The sequence below is a fragment of the Caretta caretta genome, chromosome 4 (assembly GCF_965140235.1).
Source record: "Caretta caretta isolate rCarCar2 chromosome 4, rCarCar1.hap1, whole genome shotgun sequence".
Taxonomy (NCBI): domain Eukaryota; kingdom Metazoa; phylum Chordata; order Testudines; family Cheloniidae; genus Caretta; species Caretta caretta.
In genome coordinates, this window is record NC_134209.1 from 122,496,503 (window position 1) to 122,521,492 (window position 24,990).

General features: G+C 41.1%; 1 protein-coding gene and 1 long non-coding RNA gene across 2 annotated transcripts in view; one reads left to right on the forward strand and one right to left on the reverse strand.

The window, feature by feature from the left end:
* The window catches only part of LOC125636155 (uncharacterized), a 57,316-nt gene extending 37,499 nt beyond the window's left edge, over positions 1–19,817 (reverse strand). Inside the window, exons 1-2 of the long non-coding RNA XR_007356488.2 lie at positions 19,628–19,817; positions 11,088–11,153 (exon numbers count right to left, since the gene is read on the reverse strand). This is a non-coding gene — a long non-coding RNA (uncharacterized LOC125636155). The remainder of the gene's footprint in view (positions 1–11,087; positions 11,154–19,627) is intronic.
* Positions 1–24,990, forward strand: part of LDB2 (LIM domain binding 2) — a 514,758-nt gene that overhangs the window by 183,079 nt on the left and 306,689 nt on the right. The gene's annotated exons all lie outside the window — the stretch shown is intronic.

Consider the following 24,990-nt stretch of genomic DNA (forward strand, 5'->3'; position numbering starts at 1 on the left):
GTAAATGCTGTCCTAGTATCTTCTGTAGGTACTCTGGCATGTCTCTACTAATCATTGTGCCTGAACAACCTTGCTCGCACATGGCTCACACACCCACATGCTGTCACAGCCTCAATTTTTAAATAAAAAGAAGCTGACAGCAATAAGGAATTTTTTTTAAAGAATTGTCTATTAGAAGAAGGAATTGTGTGCAACTGTCTTGGAAGGAACTGAGTTTGGGTGGAGGGAGCAGTGGTGAGGATTCAATCTCCCTTTCTCTCTTAAATACACGACTTAGAACTGGCTGCTAAACAATGAACTTGGATTAGACTGGTATTTCTCTCTATAGCCCTTTCCTACCGTCAGATCTTTTTCTGGGGAAATGATGGGGAAGAGGAGAGAGCCTTCTGCCTCATTTCATGTGTTGTTATTTTATTGGGTGGCGGTCAGAGGCTTTCCTTGCCTCGTTGTGCTCTGCCTGGGGGAAAAAAATCCTCATCAAGGAAACAAACACTGTATAGCTGATGGGTGAACCTCAGAGTCAGCTTGGATAGCTATAGACTGGTCTGGATGCTTGTAAGAAAAATGAGCTTCTTCCACCTTTGTTGTTGAGAGCTTCTCCTTGTGCTCTGGTGCCAGGTTTGTGCAGCCCTCTGCCCCCATCTGCAGGAATTATTATTAGGGAGGCTCTGCAGCCCAACTTCCTCTTGGCAGCAACCTTCTCCACAGGGGAAGCTCCACACAGCTTACTATGGAGAAGTCTTCATGACCTTGCTACCATCCTCCACTCCAGGACTCTTTCAGGAGGAAGTTCTGAACCTTCCACTTCAATAACATTTTTCTTAGGGTGTGACGTGTCCGTGGTCATCCCATTGCCTCCCCGCTCATTTCCTGGAAGCTTTGTTTTTTGGACAAGGTTGTATGCTGTTCATAGTCCTCCCCCAGCACTGTTCTTAAGGTAGAGGAATGATTCATGCCTGGCTCCCCCACAACCTTCTTCCAGTAAACATGGTTTTTGGGAGAGGGGCAAATTCTGCATCTCTGCCAAGTGCTTCCTTTCCACCAATGTATTGGCAGGGGAAGCTGAAAGCACTAATTTTTACTTGCATCAAGTGACCCATCTGATGTCGCTCATTCCCAGCTTCTGGCAACAGGGAATTCTAACAATTATACATTAAGTTATTGAGAGTGCTTAATGAAATTCCATTGGCTTCAGCCATAGTATACAGGGGTTTCTTATACAGTAGATTTCCTCTGAGATCAAAACTATGTACAACTAAGTTAGTTACTAAATAAAACCACTTTAAAATACAGTATAAAGGACAGCTATATCAGTTCAAAATGTAGGGGTTAACTCTGTGGCTCTTAAAGCTTTTCAGATAATGGACCATTTCTTAGGATAAAATCTGTTTTGGACACGCACACCTTCCCACCCCTCATCCTTTAGCACCTAAGGTTTAGCTCATATTAAGACAGTGTTACAGAGACTCAATGAAAATAAACTCATTTTAATCCTAGGGATGCAGCTGTTTATTTGCATCCTCTCATTTTCTGTCTTTGCTGCTTATTTTTCTTCCCATCACACTTTTTCCTGCTGAATCTCCTCTCATTTTTATAGTTTTAGATCTGTCCTACATTGTGTCTGTGTACAATTATTGAGTCATCCACAAATCTGAAATGTGGTTAACTGTATAGCAAATGCCCAGTGAAGAGAGTCCTTGAAGCGTGCAGAATGATGCTTGCTTTCTCCCCCCACACACACCCACACACCAAACTTTTGGAAACAGTAAAAGGATCCTGACCTGTGTAAGTGCTTGAAGGTGACAGACACTTCAACACTGAAGAAGTCCTGAAGAGCTCTTTGTAGCTCGGAAGCTTCTCTCTTTCACTTAGGTTGGTTCAGTAAAAGATGTTACCTTTACCTACCTTGTCTCTCTAACTTCAACACTGTTACAGAAGCAGCTCCTCAGACCACCAGTGTTCCATGCACCACAGTTTGAGAACCACTGGTCTACCTTAAATGAACTATAGCAAGAAAATTCAAACTTAAAGTCAATGCTTTTTATTCTTAGCAGACCTTTTTAGCGTGGATTTTACCGGCATCAGTGAAAACCGATAAATCTATATACACATCTATATAATACCAGGTGTCAACAGGACCAATTAGGCATGAAGGCTTCCTCTTGTTTCTGAAAATTGTAAGTGTTGGTGGGCATTAAACCATTCATTGTCCTGAAATGTCTTTGATATTTAACAGATATACTGCATTTTACTGTTTTGACTCTGCCAGCATGTCAACCTTCTCTTTGATATTCCAGGAATGGTGCTCATTTGTGGCTACTTGCTGAGGCCAAGGAGGAAGGATGAGTAACTTTCCTTGGAAAGATGCTGTGATCAACACCATCACCTGTACTCCCTTCCTTCTTGGTGTTTTGGCTTCTTCCCTGGTATGTGCCTGCCATGGCCTGATGGTAACCCAAATGAGACTGATAGAGGATTTTAGATTCCACAGACAATTGTAATCTTAATCAAAACAAGATTTATTAAAACCAGAGAGAAAATGGAATTAAAACAAAAGAAACAGTTGACTAACACTTCTCATCAGTTAAACCAGATGAGGCATTTTCAATTTAGTTATGGTGGGGGGGGGGGAAGAAAAGTGAATCACTTACATCCCTCGTGAACCAATTCCTTCTCTCTGAGTACTTTGGTCCAGCTGTCAGCATCCTTTCCTGTCCAGAGACCAACAACTCCTTTTTTATTAATTAGGAAAGCTCTCTTATCAAGTCTGCCCTGATTTAGGGCTTACTACCCCTTACTTTCCAAAACACTTTCCCCCTCCCACCTCCCCGCTTCCCTCCAGTTATCTACACACATAATTCGGTTTGGACTCACTGTTTTCTTTAGGACATGGACCATTGAGGATATCCAGATCCATTAGTGATGATTAAGAGCAATCCCTCAAAGGCTCTAGCTCACATATCCTCTTTCAGAGACTGCTTTGGCTATCTATATCCATTTTAGGTAAGACCTCTTGTGAAAACCCTCCAAACAATGTTTGTTTTGTCAGTGTACATAATGAGCAGGTCCCAGTCCCTCCATCACAGATGCATACTATGAAATACAGATAATGAATGTTAGCACTAGGCATTTTTCATTTCAAATGACCTTTTCTTAAATCCATTGCTCACAGGAATGTATCAATAATGGCCAAAATAAAGAGATTCTTATGAACCAATCCTGGAACCAGTTCTTCCTGTGTAGAACTTCAGTTGTTGCTCATTGACTTCAGTTGTTGTGCTGCTGCTCAGACAACTTGCTTCGATTACATTTTCCGTGGGGTCACAACTATAGTTTATTCATGTATCCTCTACCAAAGAGGAAGACAATGGACTGAGACACATGAGATCTGAATTCAACTGTGAGCTCCCCTTAGACTTGCTGTGTGATGCTAGAATCTTACTCTCTCTGTGCCTCAGTTCCCCATCCTCTAAAATAGGATAAAGAAAAGGAGTACTTTCGTGAGCTACAGCTCACTTCATCGGATGCACTTCATCGATGAAGTGAGCCTCCATCGATGAAGTGAGCTGTAGCTCACGAAAGCTTATGCTCAAATAAATTGGTTAGTCTCTAAGGTGCCACAAGTCCTCCTTTTCTTTTTGCGAATACAGACTAACATGGCTGCTACTCTGAAACCTAAAATAGGATACTTATAGTCCTCATCTCCCACCCTTTGGGTCTTGTCTGTTTAGATTGTAAGATCTTCTGTGCCGGGACACACTTTCACTGTGTGTTTGTATTGTGCCTAGCACAATGGAGCTCTAATGTCAGTTGGGGCTTCTGTATAATATGCTTTGCTCAGCAGCTGGTATATGCGCATGTGTATGTAAAATTAACTTTCCCCTTTCTTATCTCCATAGCAATTCATGTGTCTATGAGAATTAAAGTTCTCGAAATTAGGACAAACTTTCCTGCAGCCTCTCCTAAAATAACATTGCTTTTTTATGTCTCTATCTTCTAGTGTGGAAGCATCTTCTGATTCTTTGCAAAAGTGCCTCACATGTATGTATTTAACTGATACTTGTGGAAAAAGTCAAATTAGAAAAAGCCCTCTGCCTCTTCCCAGCTGTCATAGTTCTGTAAACCTCTTTGGTATCATATCAAAAATACTAACGTTTATTATATTGAACCATTTGCTATACCTTATTTGAAACCTTGTTGGTAAATACCTTCTCTCTAATTAGTGATATAGTATATGGGCCAGCCAACACCATCATTTTGTAGTGGCTGCTATTCTATTAAAATGCATTTCTGAAGTTGTCAGAGAAAGAGGGCTCCTGCTAACAGCAGTGAGCTGTTCTCGCCATATTGTACTGGACTGTTTATACTGTCTCTTTCCATGTTGCAGAAATTTTGTCAAATTGCAGAATTACTTTTGGTTTACTGTACACAAAGTAGGTGTGGAAAGTTATGCAACTTTATTTAGTACAGTATCCTTCATACACGTTACATTCCAGAAAGCCTGACTATGTTTGGTTTGTTTAAATATGGTTAGTAATTAATGAATTACAGCAAAACTTCCTATCAGCGATATTTTATCTGTTACAGACAAAGATGAACTAATGTCTTGGTGATACGAGTTTGACAGTAAAGACATTTATTTGTGTCTTGAAATACAAGCTCTGCCACATCTTCACTCTCCCTGTTTCCTTCCCCACGCCTCCCTCCCCCTCCTGTTTCCCAGGTACCAATCAAATTACCTGTAGGTTTTGTACTTTGAATTTAGGAAAATATCTCTCTTCAACCCCTCTCCTCCCAAAAAGCTGAAAAATTATGACTACCCTTGAGAGGTGCACTAAGGTGTTTTCATTCAGCCTTCAGTGCCCACGCTACAGCATGAAGGAGCATGCATAAGAAGGAAAATTAAAGTAGTAAAAGGGAAATTCTTTTTAACAGCTCAGCTTGTCTCATCTCACTTCAATAAAGCACACGTGATGGTCAGATTAGATGAGTAACAGTGCACACATTTCTCTGAAAATGTACACCCCTACATGTTGTTTGTATTTGATAGCGGAAGGGCCTGGCAATATAATTCATACAGTTCCTGGAACTGCCTCTCTCTCTATGTGTGCGCCTTATATTGGTATCCATTTTATTTGTATTTCAGGAGTATTTAGAGGCTCTAACAGAGCTTAGGCTATGTTGTGTTAAGAACTGTATGTAACGCTGCCAGCCTGGTTGGGTTGTCTGCATCAGGGAGAAAATCTAGGACCTTTGCATCTTAATCCATAAGCCTCTACTGCCTGAGCTAAAAGAGCCAGTTCTCTTAGCCCAGGCTGTAACAGGCTCATCAATGTTTAGTTGCCTACCCACCACTAGAGAGGGACAGAGTGCCATGCTCAGTAGGCCTGGCTTTTGTGGATTTACACATGAGACGAGAGCTTACAATCTGAATGGAAATCACTGGGAATTCTGCTCAAAAATACGTGGCTTCCTATGGTCCCATGTTTGTCACAAATATGACACACAAATAAAAACATATTTTCAATCCTCTCTTCCCCACAAAAATATCTGAGTAAAAGGCAGTTTTGGAAGGCAAAAAATGGCCTATTTCCATCCATGAATTTCCTCTCTCTCCCAGTGGGAAATGCCACGTGCAGCCTGGGTCTCAAGTAGGTAGCTAAAAAAATTAAGTAGGGGAACCTCATACTGTCTGAAACCTGCTTCTGTCCCCTTGAAGAACTCCATTAGACAGCCAGGGAGATGGGAAGGTAGGAGTGGTCCGTGGTGTTTCTTTGGATTCTAGTTGACTTCAGAATGCTGGCCAAAGTGATGCCCAAAACTTAAATTATCTTTATTTACCCTCTATTGTTACATTTTGCTGCATGAGATTGTAGTGGCATTGTTTTAAGTGCCAGCAGTTCATATAAACATTGGCCCTTTCCACAAGAAGAACCAGCAACTTGAGGTAAAATTTAGTTGTTTAAGATACTCATGAGACAAGTGGAAGTTTTAAGAATGACTATTGTACCTGTATTCAATGTGCCTAAAGAGCACATTTTATGTTCTGGTTATATAGTCATCCTTGTGAAGATCAAAGACAGACTCATTTAGAAATATCACATGCATACGCTTTATACAGTCGTGTTCCCCAATGGCAACTTTAAATTCTATGTGACTTTATGACTTTGCTGTCAGTGCAGCTTGTATTGTTTTGGTGAAATTTAGTTGGTGCCTAACATGCATTTACAGACCTTTCAAAGACTGTTATAGATGCATTTTTTCTTCCTTGTTGTTTTAGAGGATATGTGACTTCTTCTATCAGTGCAGCAACTTGTGATGTGGTAGTACAATGACATATGAGGCCAATGCAACTAGATGCCTTCTTTTGTTATGTTGTGTGAAGGGTATGCAACTTCTTTGATGGTTAGCGCGCTAATCATGTTTTAGAGTTATAAAAATAAAGTCAATGATCACTGTTCCTTGGCTGAGCAAGTAGTGTCAGATAAGCAGTCTTGTGAGGTCTGTGGAAGAAAACAGCTTGAAAAAATAGCCAAACATACGCTCTTCGTATGCACAAGTTCCTAGACTGCACATGTGACTGAAGAAGTCTTCACCCATTCCATAGCTCGGGGGTGGCCAAACGTATAGGTCCTCCATATGACAATCTTCAGAAGTTTGAGAGCCAGGGTGAGCCTGCTGGGGCTTCAGCCCCATGAGGCACAACTGCAGGGGCTTGCGGCTTCAGCCCTGTGGGTCGGGGGGTCTGGGGCTTCAGCCCCAATCCTGTTGAAGCTCTTAGCCCCAGCCTTGTTGGGGTGAAGCCCTAAAGCCCCCCTTGCCAGTGGGCAGAAGCCAGAGGAGACACGTGGGGGTCCATGTGCGGTGACATCCCCCCCAGATTTTTGCCAGGGTTTGCTGGCCCCACTCAGTCACATAATGTTGCAAGGCTCCCGCCCTGTACAGTAGCTGCTGGAGCCGGCAAGCTGAGAGATGCAGCTTTGGAGGGGCTGCAGCAAACAGCTGGGAGCTGCAGGGAGAACCCTGCTTTTGCAGTTGCCTCTCCTCGCAGAGCTAACATCTGGGAACTTTAGGGTGGGGCCGCAGAGGGTAAGAGCGGGGGCATGCCTCAAATTGGGGGTGGAGGGGTGAACCTTTAAATTGTTCCCCCCCAACTCTCAGCAGGCATCTGTTGTCTCTGGCAGAAGTCCCTAACCCCACCACCCCACTGCAGGGCAGAAGCCCCAAGCTCCCTCCCCAGTCTGTTAGATGGAGAATGTGGGGTGGGGGCGTGGGAGGCTCCACGCGCCACACTTTAGCTGTAAAAGAGCCACATGCAGATCATGAGCTACAGTTCGACCAACCCTGCCGTAGCTGTTCAGTTCACTACACCCTTTGGTTATCTAACAGGTGGTAAATAGATGCATGATGGGGACAAGTGAACTGGTTTGGATAAAATAGGAAGCCCCCTCATCTTTCAACCAGAACTCAGATCAAACCCAAACTGAAAATTATTTGAGATTGGAAAAAATGTAGGTAACTCTCTATCCTTTATCCCTTGGCATTATTTTGAACTTTGACATGTCCCTGTGCTTCTTAGTTTCGTCTGGGACCAGAAGTGAACTAGGAGTAATCTTGTGATAAAGGAATAGTTGTTCTGTCCTGATTTCCAGCCCATGGATTAGAGCTGAAAGAGCTAATTGGTAATTTTATACATATATTTGTTCCTGTTCATGAATTATCTTCAAGCAGCTTTCAAACTTCACAAATTAATTCATTGTTCAAAATTATCTGGTGAATAATATTTTGGTCCATAGAGCTCAAGCTGGTCCTACGCAAACACTGGGTATTAGAAATTTAAGAGATTTTTGGTTTGACCAGAAAGAGATGATCTAGTGATCTCTCTCCTGCCATCCATCTCCACCCTCTGACAGAGAGAGTATTGTTCCTATTTTCTGATTGCAGGACTGTAACTCTTAGAATCAGTTTACTCAAATTTGAAATTTGCTTTCACTGAATATTACCCAGTATTATCTTGCAATTTGCTGTAGCTTTGAATACTTCTGCTAGTGCATATGTTGCTATAACATTTTGGACAGTGAAAACGATAGAGCATCATCAATACAGCTGAGTAAAATTCAAAATGTTTGAGTGAATATTCACAAACATCCCCACCCCTTCCCCCAAGTATTTGCTTAGCTCTAGTTTGGATAAACATCCAAAGAAACTGATCCCAAACAGAACCTTTTGAGATTTTCACAGACAAATGAAGTACACTTGACACTTCACAACCATGTCAATGCAAAATACCTCTATATTCATGTTTTGATAACCTATATATTTCCCAAATGGAACATTCTGAAGTAGGTATGTCCTAAAACTATCCAACAGATATAACAGCAATATTACAAAATAGGTGTAAATCAAAAAGAATCAAGGTAAATACCAGATAAATTCTTGATTGATCGTGAAGAGCACAGCAATAAAAGATCACAGAGAAGCCCAAATTCTGCCCTTTGGCTATTGTACTTGAAACTACTGTTGACTTTGATGAGAGTTGTACAATTTGTGCCTACATAAGAGTAAAATTATCCTCGATCCTACTGGAGAATAAAATCACACCTGTAGCTGGTATCCTATTAGGCATTGTAGCCAGAATAGTTAGCATCTGAAATTTAACCATTGTATCTGGACTAATTGGTATGCATAAAAATATCATACCCAGATAATCCTTCTCTTTTGGTTGGCTGGAGTGCGTTTGTTTTACTGTTAGAAGGTAAAAGTCCTTGGTGGGTAGTACAGCAGACTAGTGTATTAGACACACTAATATATTCAAGTGGGATTTAGCATAAAAGGTGGTGTGCTACACACACTGTATAATAGCTTCCCTTCAAAGTCAACATTTGCCACATTACCACATACAGTAGAAATGGAGATGAAGATGACATGGTATTTCTCTACATTTAATATAGGGGGAAAATAGGGATCAGTCATACCTCTGCTTGGTAACTGTCAAATATTTTTTTAATGGCAGTAATGTATATGTAAGTATAGGAAACATTTATTTCTGATAACATAATGAATATGACATGTGGAATTTGCAATGTAACCATCCCCTTTATTCTCAATATTATATGTACATATACAACAGCAGATTAGATGACAGTTTTTTTAGAGCATGACATTTTGAAAGTTCCAGTAGATTCCTAGTGAAAAAGTGCATGTACATTTATATAAACTACAGTACAACGCACCTATTTGTACTAATAAATACACATGTAAACAGACTACTAGAGAAGTTCTAATGGCTATGCCTAATTTGGCTGCATACTTCTGAGCATGAAGGAGAATTCAGCTTAATTTTCTCACAGCCTCTATTTTAATCTCTGTCCCAGTTTTCCAAAGTCCATCTCTGCTCATGTAAATGTAACATGATCTGAGCTGCATGGGATAATCTTGATGGGAGAATAGTTTATATCATTTTAAATGAGTGAGATGCTTTATGTGACATTCTTGTTTAAGTGGCATGAAAATCTGAAGTTAAGTGCTATGTAAATGAGGGCAGAATAGAGCCCTTTGTATCTCATTTCCAACGTGTTACAGGATCATCTAGAGCTATAACCACATAAATCCCCTGAGGCTGCATCTCCAAGTCTCACTCTTACTATGCTGTTCCCTGATCACAATGGATATCCACTCAATTGAGACTGAATCTCAGGGAAGTCTCACCAATACTCTTTCTAAATTTGAAACATCATCTCCTTATGGCCCCTTTTTACATACACTATGGTTTTCCGATAGTATTTCTGCTGAGACACCACAGAGTCTGTTTTTATATGTGCGCTAGAGTATTTAAGGGGAGACAGGAGTCAGGCGCGTCTAGTAATCAGACCAGGGAAGAGTTAGCTGGGATTCCAGAGTAGAGCATATTCCCAGCTGTCTGTCACTGATTCATTGTGTGACCACAGGCAAATCGTAACCTCTTTCTGCCTGTTTACTCATCTACAAAACTGGTAAAAAGAAAAGGAGGACTCGTGGCACCTTAGAGACTAACAAATTTATTTGAGCATAAGCTTTTGTGAGCTACAGCTTACTTCATCACGAAAGCTTATGCTCAAATTTGTTAGTCTCTAAGGTGCCACAAGTCCTCCTGTTCTTTTTGCGGATACAGACTAACACGGCTGCTACTCTGAAACTGGTAAAGTTTGTAAACATTTTCACATTGTGAGATCTCAAGGGCAAGGCACTATACAGCACAAAACTGAAATACTACAATTGTTTATATAGGCACATCCTAACTCAGAATGAATTCTTATGCCAAACTAAAAACAAAATAAAAATAGATTCATACAAACGAGATTTTTAAAGTTAAAAAAAAATTGGAAGCAGTAAACTGCAGTACTATTCTTCAGTGTATAATCTGCACACTGATATGTAAATAGGGGGGCAGGCTCTCCTATGGCTGTGTGACCCTCTCAGCAGGAAAAGGGGAAGGGGGTGCGGAGGAAGGGAATGCATAGAGACGTGTACAAGGATATTCATGAGCTGGGAACTTCTTCTGCAAAAATAGCTTTCCTGCACAGTCAATGGGGCATAGCAGTCTGTTTAAAAACCCTTATTAAATTAAGAGGAGCTTTCTGCAGTCACCACGCTTTGCTGCTGTGTTTGTACTTCCATAACGTGGTTGAGAATACTGGAGCTTAATATTAACATGAAGGTTTAGAAAAATGCAATAACATTCAGATACAACTTGAGTACTGAAGGAGCAGAGATATGGAACATGAAAACTTGATATGTCTCACCTGAGGAAGTACCAGGTCTTCTGCTTCTCTTTGTTCCTTTTACAAAGAATATCTCTTATGCATTATTTTGTCACCACAAGAAGACAGAGGGATGGGCAGCCAGGCACTCCTCTGTATGTTAATTACCTAGGCTTTCCTGATGGTGAAAATCAGCAGGCTTCCTTGGCTTTTCGCTCTTTTTTTTTTTCCTTCTCAGATCAGAATACAAGTCCATCCCACCTACTGTAGTAATATTATCAGTCTGTGTATTAATACAATGTATTTGTTCATTCATAAACGTATTCATTTAATCACTGCTGTACTCACCTTACTCCTGAATGTCTCTGACTGGATTTTGTGCCGTTTAAGCAACATTTTTGCTTTGCAGAATTCCTGTGACATGACAAAAACCCTAGTTATTTAAAACCTAATGTGGTACAATGACTTCCATCCCAAATATCAACTCTTACATAACCTTGAGATGGCCATTCATTCTTTCCCTGGAGAAGTTCAGGGAAAAGGTGTAGTGCTCCTCTAAATCACAAATGAAATAAGTTTGTTAGCTTGAATAGTATTTCTCCTTGCAACCCCCCACACATTTCAATGCATTCCATTAGTCATTGTTCAAATAAGGCTGCTCTCTGACCCCAGGGGGAGAGGAGGAGGGAGCTTAGGGTTTAAACACATTTGCTGATCAGTACATAGAGGGACATTGTTCTTCTTCTTCCTTTTTTTTTTTTTTTTTTTTGCATGTCCTGTTTATTGGGGGGGTGGGGACAAACAAACCTAGTTTCCAGTACCACAATGTTTCAGTTTTTGGGCACACTGTATGTTTGATGCAGCTAATTTAAATAAATGACTTTCACATATAAGCAATTAAACCTATAATTAGCACTGTTTGACTGAACTAATCCTCTAATATCCTAACACACACTTATTTTCGCAGACATTTTTAAAGGGAGAGAATAAATATTTCAGAGGAATTGCAAGTAATGCAATATAAAAACATAATGTATTTTAATTTCTGTGAATCAAAGCAGCAACACAAGAAGATAAAGCCCTATTTAGATCAATATTTTTCTTTCAGCTTTGCAAGGAATGTGAAATTATGCATACTCCCTTCCTCTGAATTAAAAGGAAAAGTCAGCAATAACCAAAAGAACCAAATCTTTTTTAAGTAAATGGTAAGCTTTTAGCACTACTATGTTTTAAAGGTTTCAGAGTAACAGCCGTGTTAGTCTGTATTCGCAAAAAGAAAAGGAGTACTTGTGGCACCTTAGAGACTAACCAATTTATTTGAGCATGAGCTTTCGTGAGCTACAGCTCACTTCATCGGATGCATACTGTGGAAACTGCAGAAGACATTATATACACAGAGACCATGAAACAATACCTCCTCCCACCCCACTTTCCTGCTGGTAATAGCTTATCTAAAGTGATCACTCTCCTTACAATGTGTATGATAATCAAGTTGGGCCATTTCCAGCACAAATCCAGGTTTTCTCACCCTCCGCCCCCCCCCCCCCCCCCACACACACACACACAAACTCACTCTCCTGCTGGTAATAGCTTATCCAAAGTGACCACTCTCCTTACAATGTGTATGAAAATCAAGGTGGGCCATTTCCAGCACAAAACCAGGTTTTCTCACCCCACCCCCCCCAAACACACACACACAAACTCACTCTCCTGCTGGTAATAGTTCATCCAAAGTGACCACTCTCCCTACAATGTGCATGATAATCAAGGTGGGCCATTTCCAGCATAAATCCAAGTTTAACCAGAACGTCGGGGGAGGGGGGGGGGTAGGAAAAAACAAGGGGAAATAGGCTACCTTGCATAAAGACTTGATTATCATACACATTGTAAGGAGAGTGGTCAGTTTGGATGAGCTATTACCAGCAGGAGAGTGAGTCTGTGGGGGGCGGGGGGGGGGGGTGAGAGAAAACCTGGATTTGTGCTGGAAATCGCCTACCTTGATTATCATGCACATTATAGGGAGAGTGGTCACTTTGGATAAGCTATTACCAGCAGAAGAGTGAGTTTGTGTGTGTGTGTTTGGGGAGGGGGGTGAGAAAACCTGGATTTGTGCTGGAAATGGCCCACCTTGATTTTCATACACATTGTAAAGAGAGTGGTCACTTTGGATGGGCTATTACCAGCAGGAGAGTGGGGTGGGAGGAGGTATTGTTTCATGGTCTCCGTGTATATAATGTCTTCTGCAGTTTCCACAGTATGCATCCGATGAAGTGAGCTGTAGCTCACGAAAGCTTATGCTCAAATAAATTGGTTAGTCTCTAAGGTGCCACAAGTACTCCTTTTCTTTTTATGTTTTTAAAAATACCTCAAAGCCCTTTTATGAGATCTGTTAGCTCACTGTATTTTGAAACGTGGACACACATCTAATCCAGTGGTAGTAGAACTGACTGAGTCATACCCCAAGAGTTTGCCTCTTACTGGCTGAATTGTAGCCTCTCTGCATAAGATAGAAATTTATTAGGAGAAAATTATTCTGGTGTCCTCTGACAACAACATTCCTGATAAAAATCTTATTCTGAGAGCAGTCTAACAAGATACATTTGTTGGCTGTTTTTGTTCCTTGGACTCGTCTTTTAATTTTAGCTCTGTTTTACGGCTGTATATTTACATTTAGAGCCAGACATGATCTATGTGTGTTCATGTGGAATTTGGGAGGGATGGTGGGAGGGGAAAGGAGGTGTGACAGGGTCAGGCCAGATGGCTATAGGAGAATAATAGAATGCAGATACTGGAGGACTGAGGAGTACAAGCATTATCAGACACCAGGAGGAAGGTCCTATGGTGAGGATAAAGAAGGTGTTGGGAGGAGGCCATGGGGAAGTAGCCCAGGGAGTTGTGGTTGTTACGCAGCTGTTCCAGGAGGCACTCTAGACAGCTGCAGTCCACAGGGCCCTGGGCTGGAACCAGGAGTAGAGGGTGGCCCAGGTTCCCCCCAAATCCTCCCGACTCCTGGCCAGATACAGGAGGAGTCGACCTGGACTGTGGGTTCAGGAAAACGGCCAAGCTGAGGGCTGCCGTGAAGCTCCAAGGTGAGCAAATCCGCCAATGAGCGCAGGACCCGCCAAGGTAGCGCAGGAACTTTGTCACAGAGGATAAAGTTTAGGTGACAGCCTCTTTTCTTCTGCAGTTAAAATCCAGAGGGGAAAATCCTCATCGTATTTTTGTGTCAAAAGCTGGAACTGGTCAATTATCTGTTTGTGCCACATTGAAATCTGTGTTCATAGGAGTCCCTCATCATAAAAATGTGTAATTTTCTTAGATTTTGATACATCTGTTCATCAGCTCTGAAATCAGTAGATTTTACTGCACTACTCAGGGAACGTGGGAATAACACCATACTGGTGTTGTATCATTTTGTTTCTAAAACTATATTCAATTTGTTTCTAGAACAGACAATGTAATGCAGCCTGGCAGCCCTCAGGCCATTCAGTTGTGTTTGGGGGCCCACACCAGTCCGTTTACACAACTCTCTGGGGAAGAGGACTCACAACTTACTTCCCCCTGACCAAGTGCCCAAGCAGGTTACCCACTCCTAATTCCACCTCATTTTAGGCTGGGAGTCAGGTTCCTTCCTTCCAGGACTCCCCAACTATTTTTTCCACAGGATCCCTGCCTTATTCAGTGTCTTGAATGAAGGGTGCTCAAAGAAAGAATCACTTTTTTTAAGTGCTTGAAGCTGCTTTCTGTGATGGCCCCAAATTTTTTGTTGCAGAAGTGGGAAGATGTGCATGAATGAGGGAGATGGCTGGAGGAGAAAAGAAGATGGTATTGTGGTGAAGGTAGTGTACTGAGACGTAGGAGACCTGGAACTTGGTTCTCTCTCTCTCTGCTGCACATGTCCTACGTGATGTTTCCCAAAAAGATGATGATTATTAATCATGTTCTCATTTTCTGGGTGCCCCACTTCAGACACCTAGGGCCCGATTTTTAGAAGTGTTGAACATTCTCACTGCAGCTGAAATCCCGGGGGGCTGCAGATGCTCAACATCTCTGAAAAATCAGGCCCTAAGTATCTCAAATTGGTGAAAACTTGCAAATTTTAGCCTTAATCTCCCTGAGCCTCAGTTCCCTATCTGTAAAATGGGGATAATTATACTTTGGTAACTCAGCAGGGACTTGTAAGGGTTTATTTGTGGGGTCTAGATGCTATGTTGTTGAACAACCCTATGAGGAAATTGGTAATTCTGTATCCAGTGTGGGGTTTGGTTGATGTTCAGTGAATAAGGCATAACAGGGCTAGTATGTCTCAAAAATTGGTCGAGAGATTCCCAATTATGCATGTCCCCTCCTGCTTCTACTTCCTGTCATCAGTGGGAGGGTGGGGGGAGGCACTCTTAGCCACATATACATAGTGAGACTGTTGGGTATTGCTTTAAAATTCTAAACCACAGAGACACAAGGAGTCTTTCAAAACTCAAACCATATAAGTCCTGCTCTAGGGCATATACCTCTCACCCTCTCCACAGCCACAAAGCTATGGCTAGAACAGTGCTATATATACAATCACTTAAATGAAATCTCTATGTCCATGGTCTGGTTGGGGACCATGCTCTAGGTCAAGGGTTCTCAAACTGGGAGTTGTGACCCTTCTGGGGGTTGCAAGGTTATTGCATGGGGGGCGGGTCCTGAGCAGTCAGACTCCACCCCCAAACCCCACTTCACCCCCAGCATTTATAATAATGTTAAATATAAAAACTGTTTTTAATTTATAAAGGGGGTCACACTCAGAGGCTTGCTATGTAAAAGGGGTCACCAGTACAAAAGTTTGAGAACCACTGCTCTAGGTGGTGGTTTGGATTCACTTTGGATGGGCTAGCACCAGCAGGAGAGTGAATTTGTGTGGGGGGGTGGAGGGTGAGAAAACCTGGATTTGTGCTGGAAATGGCCCACCTGTTGATCACTTTAGATAAGCTATTACCAGCAGGACAGTGGGGTGGGAGGAGGTATTGTTTCATATTCTCTGTGTGTATATAAAGTCTGCTGCAGTTTCCACGGTATACATCTGATGAAGTGAGCTGTAGCTCACGAAAGCTCATGCTCAAATAAATTGGTTAGTCTCTAAGGTGCCACAAGTACTCCTTTTCTTTTTGCGAATACAGACTAACACGGCTGTTCCTCTGAAACCTGCTCTAGGTGGAGTCTTTATGATCAGGGAGCATGTTATGTGGAGGGCAGAGGGAAAACTGAAGGACCCTAATAACGATCTTTTAATGTAGTTGTTGTATGTAATTATATACATATAATATCAAATATTGGTTGTATTGATTGTGTATATATTCCAACAAACAAATCTTTGGTAACCATTAAGGTTGCTTCGGTGAAAAGCCTCCTTATGCAATCTCTTAAAAGCCAAGAAATATCCAGTTAAAGTAAAAAGAAAAGGAGTACTTGTGGCACTAAAGGATGACCCAACACTCTCACAAGTCTTGGGAGACAGGCCAGTCCTTGCCTACAGACAGCCCCGCAACCTGAAGCAAATACTCACCAACAACCACATACCACACAACAGAACCACTAACCCAGGAACTTATCCTTGCAACAAAGCCCGTTGCCAATTGTGCCCACATATCTATTCAGGGGACACCATCACAGGGCCTAATAACATCAGCCACGCTATCAGAGGCTCGTTCACCTGCACATCCACCAATGTGATATATGCCATCATGTGCCAGCAATGCCCCTCTGCCATGTACATTGGTCAAACTGGACAGTCTCTACGTAAAAGAATAAATGGACACAAATCAGATGTCAAGAATTATAACATTCATAAACCAGTCGGAGAACACTTCAATCTCTCTGGTCACGCAATCACAGACATGAAGGTCGCTATCTTAAAACAAAAAAACTTCAAATCCAGACTCCAGCGAGAAACTGCTGAATTGGAATTCATTTGCAAATTGGATACTATTAATTTAGGCTTAAATAGAGACTGGGAGTGGCTAAGTCATTATGCAAGGTAGCCTGTTTCTTCTTGTTTTTTCCTACCCCCCCCCCCCCCCAGATGTTCTGGTTTAACTTGGATTTAAACTTGGAGAGTGGTCAGTTTAGATGAGCTATTACCAGCAGGAGAGTGAGTTTGTGTGTGTATGGGGGTGGGGGGGATGTGAGAAAACCTTGATCTATGCAGGAAATAGCCCTACTTGATTATGTAAAGAGTTGTCACTTTGGATGGGCTAGCACCAGCAGGAGAGTGAATTTGTGTGGGGGGTGGAGGGTGAGAAAACCTGGATTTGTGCTGGAAATGGCCCACCTGTTGATCACTTTAGATAAGCTATTACCAGCAGGACAGTGGGGTGGGAGGAGGTATTGTTTCATATTCTCTGTGTGTATATAAAGTCTGCTGCAGTTTCCACGGTAAACATCTGATGAAGTGAGCTGTAGCTCACGAAAGCTCATGCTCAAATAAATTGGTTAGTCTCTAAGGTGCCACAAGTACTCCTTTTCTTTTTGCGAATACAGACTAACACGGCTGTTCCTCTGAAACCAGTTAAAGTAGATTTCTTTAATGTACCTAATTTCCACAAATCATATTAACTATCATTCTGTCAGAGTCCAACCCTCTGAACTACTGTGTGAAAATCTGACCTGGGTCAGCAAAAGTTATCCTTGTCACAAATTTTCTACTTAGTGTCCTGTTTGGTCCAGAAGTTCTAAATTCTGCTTTAAAGAAACGGTATTTTCAAAACCATATTGTTGTTGTTCCTATTCATTAATTCCATCAGAGAGCTGAAAACCATTAACAGCTATATTTTGGGGAGGGTCTGTTGTATACCACAGTTTGATTTTGATTGTTACATTTCAGTACTGTCAGCATGTTTCAGTATATTTCATTGCACTGTATCCACACAAATAAAAACAGAATGAAAATATGCAATTCTGAAGTGTTCACAGCAAATTGCATAAGTAACTTTAATTGCCTAACTTTTTTACTTTGATTTTTTTGAATGTAGGGGTTTTATATGTAATATAGGTTATAATTAGATGTTAAAGGCCTACGCCAATACCTTCTGAAACTGAAGATAGAAAAGAACAGCGAGAGAGAGGGAGAGGCAAGATAGCCAACCAGAAGCCTGTAAGCACAGCATGACCCTGGAAAAAGCTCGAGAGAGAGCGCTTTTGGGTCTGGGGTTGGATAAAGAGGTTTGGAGGCTGTAAGCTAAGAAAATGCTCCTTTTGTTCCCAATTCCTTCTCCATTCAGAGAGACAAGAGTTTGTACATTCATTGTACATAAACAAGATTGCATCACACAAAATGCCATCAATTTCTACTTCCAACTGGAACATCCCAGGGCCCCGAACTTTGACTAGCCACTCAGGTTGAAAAGGAGCAACAATGTAATAGGACCAACATTTTTTAAAAATGAGTGCTTAAAGTTAAGCTCCTAAATCTATATTTAGACATGTATCAGAGGCTTGATTTTGAAAGGTGCTTAGCACTCAGAGCTGAATAAAAAAAGGGCTGTTAAATATAAGCTGTTGTCTGTAGGACCCCTGTCTGATTTGCTGGAGAAGCTGGGAAAATAAAAGTACTAACTTAGTTTCAAAATTGTAAAAATGAATAAAATGTGTGAATTTTAGATACGATGCATGTAAACTGGCAACAGTATATACAGTATGTCTGCATCACACAGCAGGAGAGCTGATCTAGTTATTAGCTAGAGAAGCTCCGAGCAAACAAAAACTGCACTGTATGATTTTTCCTTTTTGGTTTCATATGACATATTGACCTCTGCAACCTAAGTAAATCCAAACCCTTCAGCATGACCATAGAAGCCACCCTCTGCAGACATTTGCCCTGCAGTGGATTGGAGACAGGTGATACACAGGGATATGGAATCAGAAGAAATTGATATTGGGAGCTAAATTTGTGTCCATATCCCCAGATTGCTTAGCTTACAAATGTAATGGCATTGTGACCCTAGCTACTGGCATGTAAACTGAGGTTGATTCGCAACAGTCAGCGGAAAAGTGCTTTAGGCCCCTGAGTTGTTATAGCTTTTTAAAGTTATCCAATATAATGTGCTTTTATTGATTTGATGCTGAAATTACCATTTGAGTTTGGTGTTCATTGTAAACCCGTTTTCAGCAAGGAAGAAAACCTGAAAAGGCTGGACTGTGGATTCTGGTAACCATTCAAAACTTTGGATGCTTGTTTGAAGCTCATTAGAACGTTTGGAATCTGATTCTGCATATTAGTACTGGGAATTTCTTGAAAACAGGTTTTTTTGAGTGTGACTTCTACAGCTTCCAATTCTGGTCTAAGACAGAGGTTAGAACTAAAGTTTAAAATTTGAGTTTCAACATTTCAAAACCTGGGCATGGGTGGAGCTTGATTCAAGGTCTATTCCAAAAATGGGGAAAGGTACAAGGATGGGATGGCTCTAATGTTACCTCAATCAGTTCATCCAGCTCTATTATTCAGGAGCAGTGGAGTTTCATATCCTATTTGACTGAAATGTCGTGTTAAAATTGCTAGAGTAAATATGTATTTGAATAAAAAATTACTTAAATCTAGATGGTCAGATTTTGATCCCAGTTTCTCTAGGAATTCTCTGACTTCAACAATCTTATTCCAGATTTAAAGGTGTGTATCTGACATCAAAATTTGGTCCAAAAGTGTTTGTATAGTGATGCTTTAATATAAAATAGCAATAATATGTCCTAAAATTCTTTTTTCCCTTTTCCCTCTGCCAAAATAAATAAATCTCTCCCCCCTGTCCCAATAGCATAAAACCTTTTTGACTGTCTGGATTAATTTAAATATAATACCCCCATCACTGATCTCATGTCTCTCCCAGCCTGATGGTTTCCAGCAGGCTCCCTCTTACCTTTGCTGATCTCTCACAAAAGCCTTGGCAGAGCATCGGCAGCTCTGATCATTTCCTCTGGGCTGGTTGCCATTGCCATATTTTATATACTTCAGGGTTTCCAGGGGGTTGCAGATGCACAATGCGTCACTGAAGTGTTATGACCAAACAAGGCTTGAGCACTGCAGCTTACCCAGCATTTTGCCAGACCTGCTGTGAGATCCTCTCATGGGCTCGGGGTGGGGAGAGATAAGCAAAGGTTTGTGGGCGGTTGGAGGAGAGTGCTGGAAGCAGAACAGACCTTGGGTGGGGGGAAAAACAAAGTGTTGTATATGGGGGAAAATACACAGGGTGGCAAGGGAGGGATTAGTAATTGCATTGGGAAATACCTAAAACAGAAAGAGGTAAGAATGCAATTGATCTGATTCAGGATGGGATGTATCAGGTAAGGAACAAATTATAGCAGGAGAGAGGGGAAGAAAGGTGAGGGATGGACAGAGCAGAGGGTGAGGAGAAGGCTACAGTTGGAGTGGGAGAAAGAGAGGCTGTAGAGAGGGTTGACGGTGAGGAAGAGACTTCACATAGGATAAAGTGAGATAAGCATCTTTGCTTGTAGAGGTTTAACTGAACTGGACTGTACCTCAAACCTTTTGGGAACAGTCCACCCCTAATTACAATGCCAGTACTATGTGAGATTATGATGTGAAAGCAATGTACCACAAGTCTCCGTGAGCCCATTACTATGCTTCTATGATGTTATGATATGAAAAGAGAAAATTATTTCAGTACAGTATTTCTATGCCTGTTTCTCTGTGATGTTGACAGTGGGTCATGTTACATTATATGTATGACATACATTCCCAATCCCACACATAAGCAATTCATTAATTTAGATTTAAGGTTGCTAGACTGCATACTGTAAAAAGCTAAAAACCAGCTAGATAAGTCACTCGGCACCCTCTCTATGTTCCATACATTAGTCCCCTCCACAGGCTCAATCAACCTCCCTTTGATCACCTACAAGTGATATCTCAATTAACATGTTCATGGGAAGAATAGCTGTGGAGGAGGGATGGAACTGAAGGACAGAGAACGCAAATGGAAGTGTTGGGGGAGGAGAAAGTAAGTGTTCGTTATCCACCTCCAAGCTGTCCAAGGCTAAGTGGGAGGTCCTTGCCTTCTGCAGCAGAAGTTCCTGTCTGATGGACCTGCTCATGGCTTTACCTTTAGCCCAGTGGCTCTCAACCTTTCCAGATGACTGTACCCCATTCAGGAGTCTGATTTGTCTTGTGTACCCCTAAGTTTCACCTCACTTAAAAACTACTTTCTTCCAAAATCAGACATAAAAATACAAAATGTCACAGCACACGATTACTGAAAAATTGCTTACTTTCTTATTTTTACCATATAATTATAAAATAAATCAACTGGAATATAAATATTGTACTTACATTTCAGTGTATAGTATATAGAGCAGTATAAACAAGTCATTGTTGGTATGAAATTTTAATTTATACTGACTTGGCTAGTGCTTTTTATGTAGCCTGTTGTAAAACTAGGCAAATCTCTAGATGAGTTGATGTAACCCCTGGAAGACCTCTGCGTACCCCCAGGGGTATGCATACCCTGGGTTGAGAACCACTGCTCTAGGGTACCACAGGAAATTCACTAGAGGGAACCTGGCTTTATTGCAGCGCTCTTAGCTCTGCCTCTGAGGACTGCAAACAGTATTGCCACAAACATTTGAAGATGGTGAGTCAGGCCCCCCAAAATCATGAGATTTTAAAAGAAAGTGGATTCTTTATATTTTTTCCTTCTGACTTTTGAGCCTTTAGGGTGCACTTAGGTCACTTTTTCAAGCTTTTCTATGTGGGTTGGAAATGTTATTTAAAATGAAAGCTGAGAGTCTAATATCACATGACTCTGTGAGCTGGGGCTTTGAGGAAAAACATCAAATAGTGCAAGACTCATGATAAAATTGCAACAGCTGGCAACTCCCCTCCGTTCTTCTTGCCTCTTGTTAGTGATAGAGGCTGGAACATGGGGAGGGGGAGAGGAGTGGAGGAGAGGGAGATGGAGCGATTTCCAGCTGAAAATACCTTAGGAGCAGAAGTATGAGCTTTAAGTTATGGGTGCCTGACAACTTGGGCTTCCCTGCCTTCCTGCCCTTTGAACACTTTTCATTAATAGGGGCTAGTAAGGGTCATAGGAGTAGGGAGAGTTATGGGAGATACAAACACCTATACAAGCTGTCTGCTGTAGCCTTGGAAAAGCAGTTCCATAAGTTTTCCTGCTGTCTCCATTCGTCTGAATAAGGGAATCACTGTGAGCTTTAATTTTAATATTTCAAAAGTAGCCACTGTTTGAGATTTTGTCAGGGTGTGTAGGAGGTTTGGAGTCTCTGGGGACCAGGGTTGTTTAGCTGGAGGGAGCAGCCAATAAATAAAATTAAAAATGAAATTGATCCAGGCAAGATTTTTACAAGGGAACATTAAAAAATCTTTCCTCTGCAAAAGTTAGTGAATATGGAGACTAAATGGGAGATTAAAAAGCTCAAACAAAAACACTTTGATTTTCAGTGGGATTTGTGTTCCTGAGTCACTTATGCACTTAGAAATCCTAGCCTAAATTCACTTAATTGAAGTGTGAAATGGGAGAATTTTGGTCCTGCTGTCAGGGCAAGTCTCAATACAACTTTAACTGTGGACATATCATTACCTCCTCCGTTCTAGCCCCTGTATAGTATATATTTATATAATGTCTAAATATATATCTATATAAAAGAAAAACACTATAAACTGTAAGGAAAAAGTGAAGGTTGTACTGAAGAGTGAAGAAAATATTTGTTGCTTATCCTGTTAATGTAAAATTGCATTCTGTTTTTTTTTTAGTAATAAACTTTGTAACTGGTTTAAGATCTGTCCCTTGTTTCTCCCCCAGAACTTTTCCCTATTCCCCAAACCATTCAAGGTTTAAATTTAAAACTACAGAATCAATCACATTCTGGCTTAAAACTGCAGAACTGTAACTCAGCCCTTGAATTAAAGTGTTGCATCGCATATATTCCTGTATCAGGTGGTCTCAGAACAGTGGGAAGTGTTGTGCTGTAGTTTCTGGTGAGCTATGGGTCCTGCGGCAGCTTTGACGAGTACCTTTGCTTTTGTAAATTAAAACAAAGACCTTACTGTTAATATAATGCCTTTTTGTTGTTGTTGTTGTCCCCCTCTGCCGTTCACTTTTTATAGGAGTCACATCTCCGGTCTGGTTTAGTATGATCCACTACTGAAATCTGGGTGATGCTATTCAGGACCCTTGCTCTAAAAAGACATGAATAAGGCACTAGTCTGTGCCAGTTATCTGGGCATGCTATCACTTTGGAGAGGATGAAATAGAGACACTGCGTTGTTTGGATAGATGTAATTGGAGTGTCATTTCCTAGTGTAAACAAAATATATACCGAATATAATATGCAGCCTAGAGAAAATAAGGCTTTTTTAGCTCTTTTGCTTTGAGTCTCTTTTGCTGTGTAAAACATCATCCAAGAAAAGAAGAGATCCATAGGCAGCCTTCTGCCCTTATGAGATGGAATATATCACGCCTGCAACATAATCTGACTCCAAAAGTGAAAAGCCTGGTTATCTCAGTCCTATCTTGGCAGCTGTACAAGATCTTGCCAGCACCAATGCAATCTAGCTCATACAGTAAGCTTTCACCTACTGATATATGCTGAAAGTTGAGCACTGGACGAGGCCTTTAACAGGTAAATCGGCACTGGGGTGGCATGGTGGTAGAATGTAGACAACAATTTGAGTAATTCTTCATTTATTGTGTGATGTTATGATTAATCAATATGTTATATCATACATATTCATTGTATGTTAATTAGTGTTAATTGTAGGATTATAAAAGTATACAATTGATCAGTATTTAGAGGAACTAAGTATTAGACATGAGTAAGACAAGCTGAAATGCAAGAACCTGTAGGCTGAGGCCTGCATGACTTTAGCTTAGCTATCTTAGGCCTTGGAGACAAGAAATGATGATATAAGTGACTGGAAAATAACCCGATGCCCTAAGATTATGGGAATAGAGTTTCCAACTGGTAAGATTGTGAAAAATTACCCAGAAGATTAATATTAGATAATAAAAATACTGTAAAGGCGCATCTTTCTCCGATGTGTATCTTAACCACAGGATACAGGTTGTGCGTCAATGCTAATGAGAATAAAGAGAACTTATACAGTCTATAGAAAATTGGGGTCCCTTAAGTAGCCAGGGGACAAAGACCAGTAAGAGAAAAGAGGGTTGACACTTTTATGTGCAGAATGTAGGTACAGACAGAATCATATTATAAAAAGGGGATGCCCAGAATGGGAAAATGGAGCTCCTTATGGGAGACTCCAGCATGAACCATCCCTCTTTGATCCCTCTTTGATCCCTGATTATCAAACCATAAGAGACCATCAGACCCTAACACTGTTGTTAAGGATATGAGTATAACTATATTTGTAACTTGTGCACAGGTCCGTGTAGAATTTCTATATGCTTGGGTAATCATAACTTTAATCGTAACTTTAATAAAACAGTGTAGAGCAGACCTTGTACTTGTGAATGTCTATGTGGTCGCTACCTTTGGTCTTTGTGTTTCTAGAGACTCTAATTCTGAATCAACTAGCAGAGGTGACTTTCACTCTGTTAAGCTTGAAACTGTAGACAGCAGAGCTGAACCCACAGTAGTGTAATACCACATTACAAAATTCACTTTAAATAAAATAAAAGGCTACAAGAAGGAATACTGAACTTTCATAGGTGAAAATTAGGCCGAAGTTTTCACATATGGATCCCTAGCCATAGTGAGCTTCTTCTTATCTCATACTTCAACTCCCTTCCCCCTGCATTCCCATTACGTTTGTTGTAATCAGGCTGTGCCTTCCTATATTCGGGAAGGATGGGTAGGTGAAAGGATTGCTTAAACTGTGCTTGCGAGTTAGGTTATATCTTTGGCATAAGTGTATGGAGTGAAGCAGATTTTGTTAATTCCTGCGTGGGACTGAGGTAAAATCAAGAACTTTGCGGCTGACCTGAGAGATTGCAAGGGGCACACGTTCTAGAAAGCTGCCCATTAAAGTTGAGTGATTATGCCACCTGCATTTTGCTTCAGTGCTTGCTTTAACGTGTTCAGATTCCCCATAAGAGAAACTGATGTGCCAGAGTAAACATGGATTTCGCTGGTTCTGTGCTGATTTACCTGACTTTCATCTTTTGGCTGGAAGCTCAATCTATTGAACTATTCCCTCTTTCCTTCACCTCCTCTCTGGCTTCTCTGCCCGTCTGCCAATATTAAAAACAGCAAAACTTTCCTTTGTGTTTGCTGCTCCAGGCTG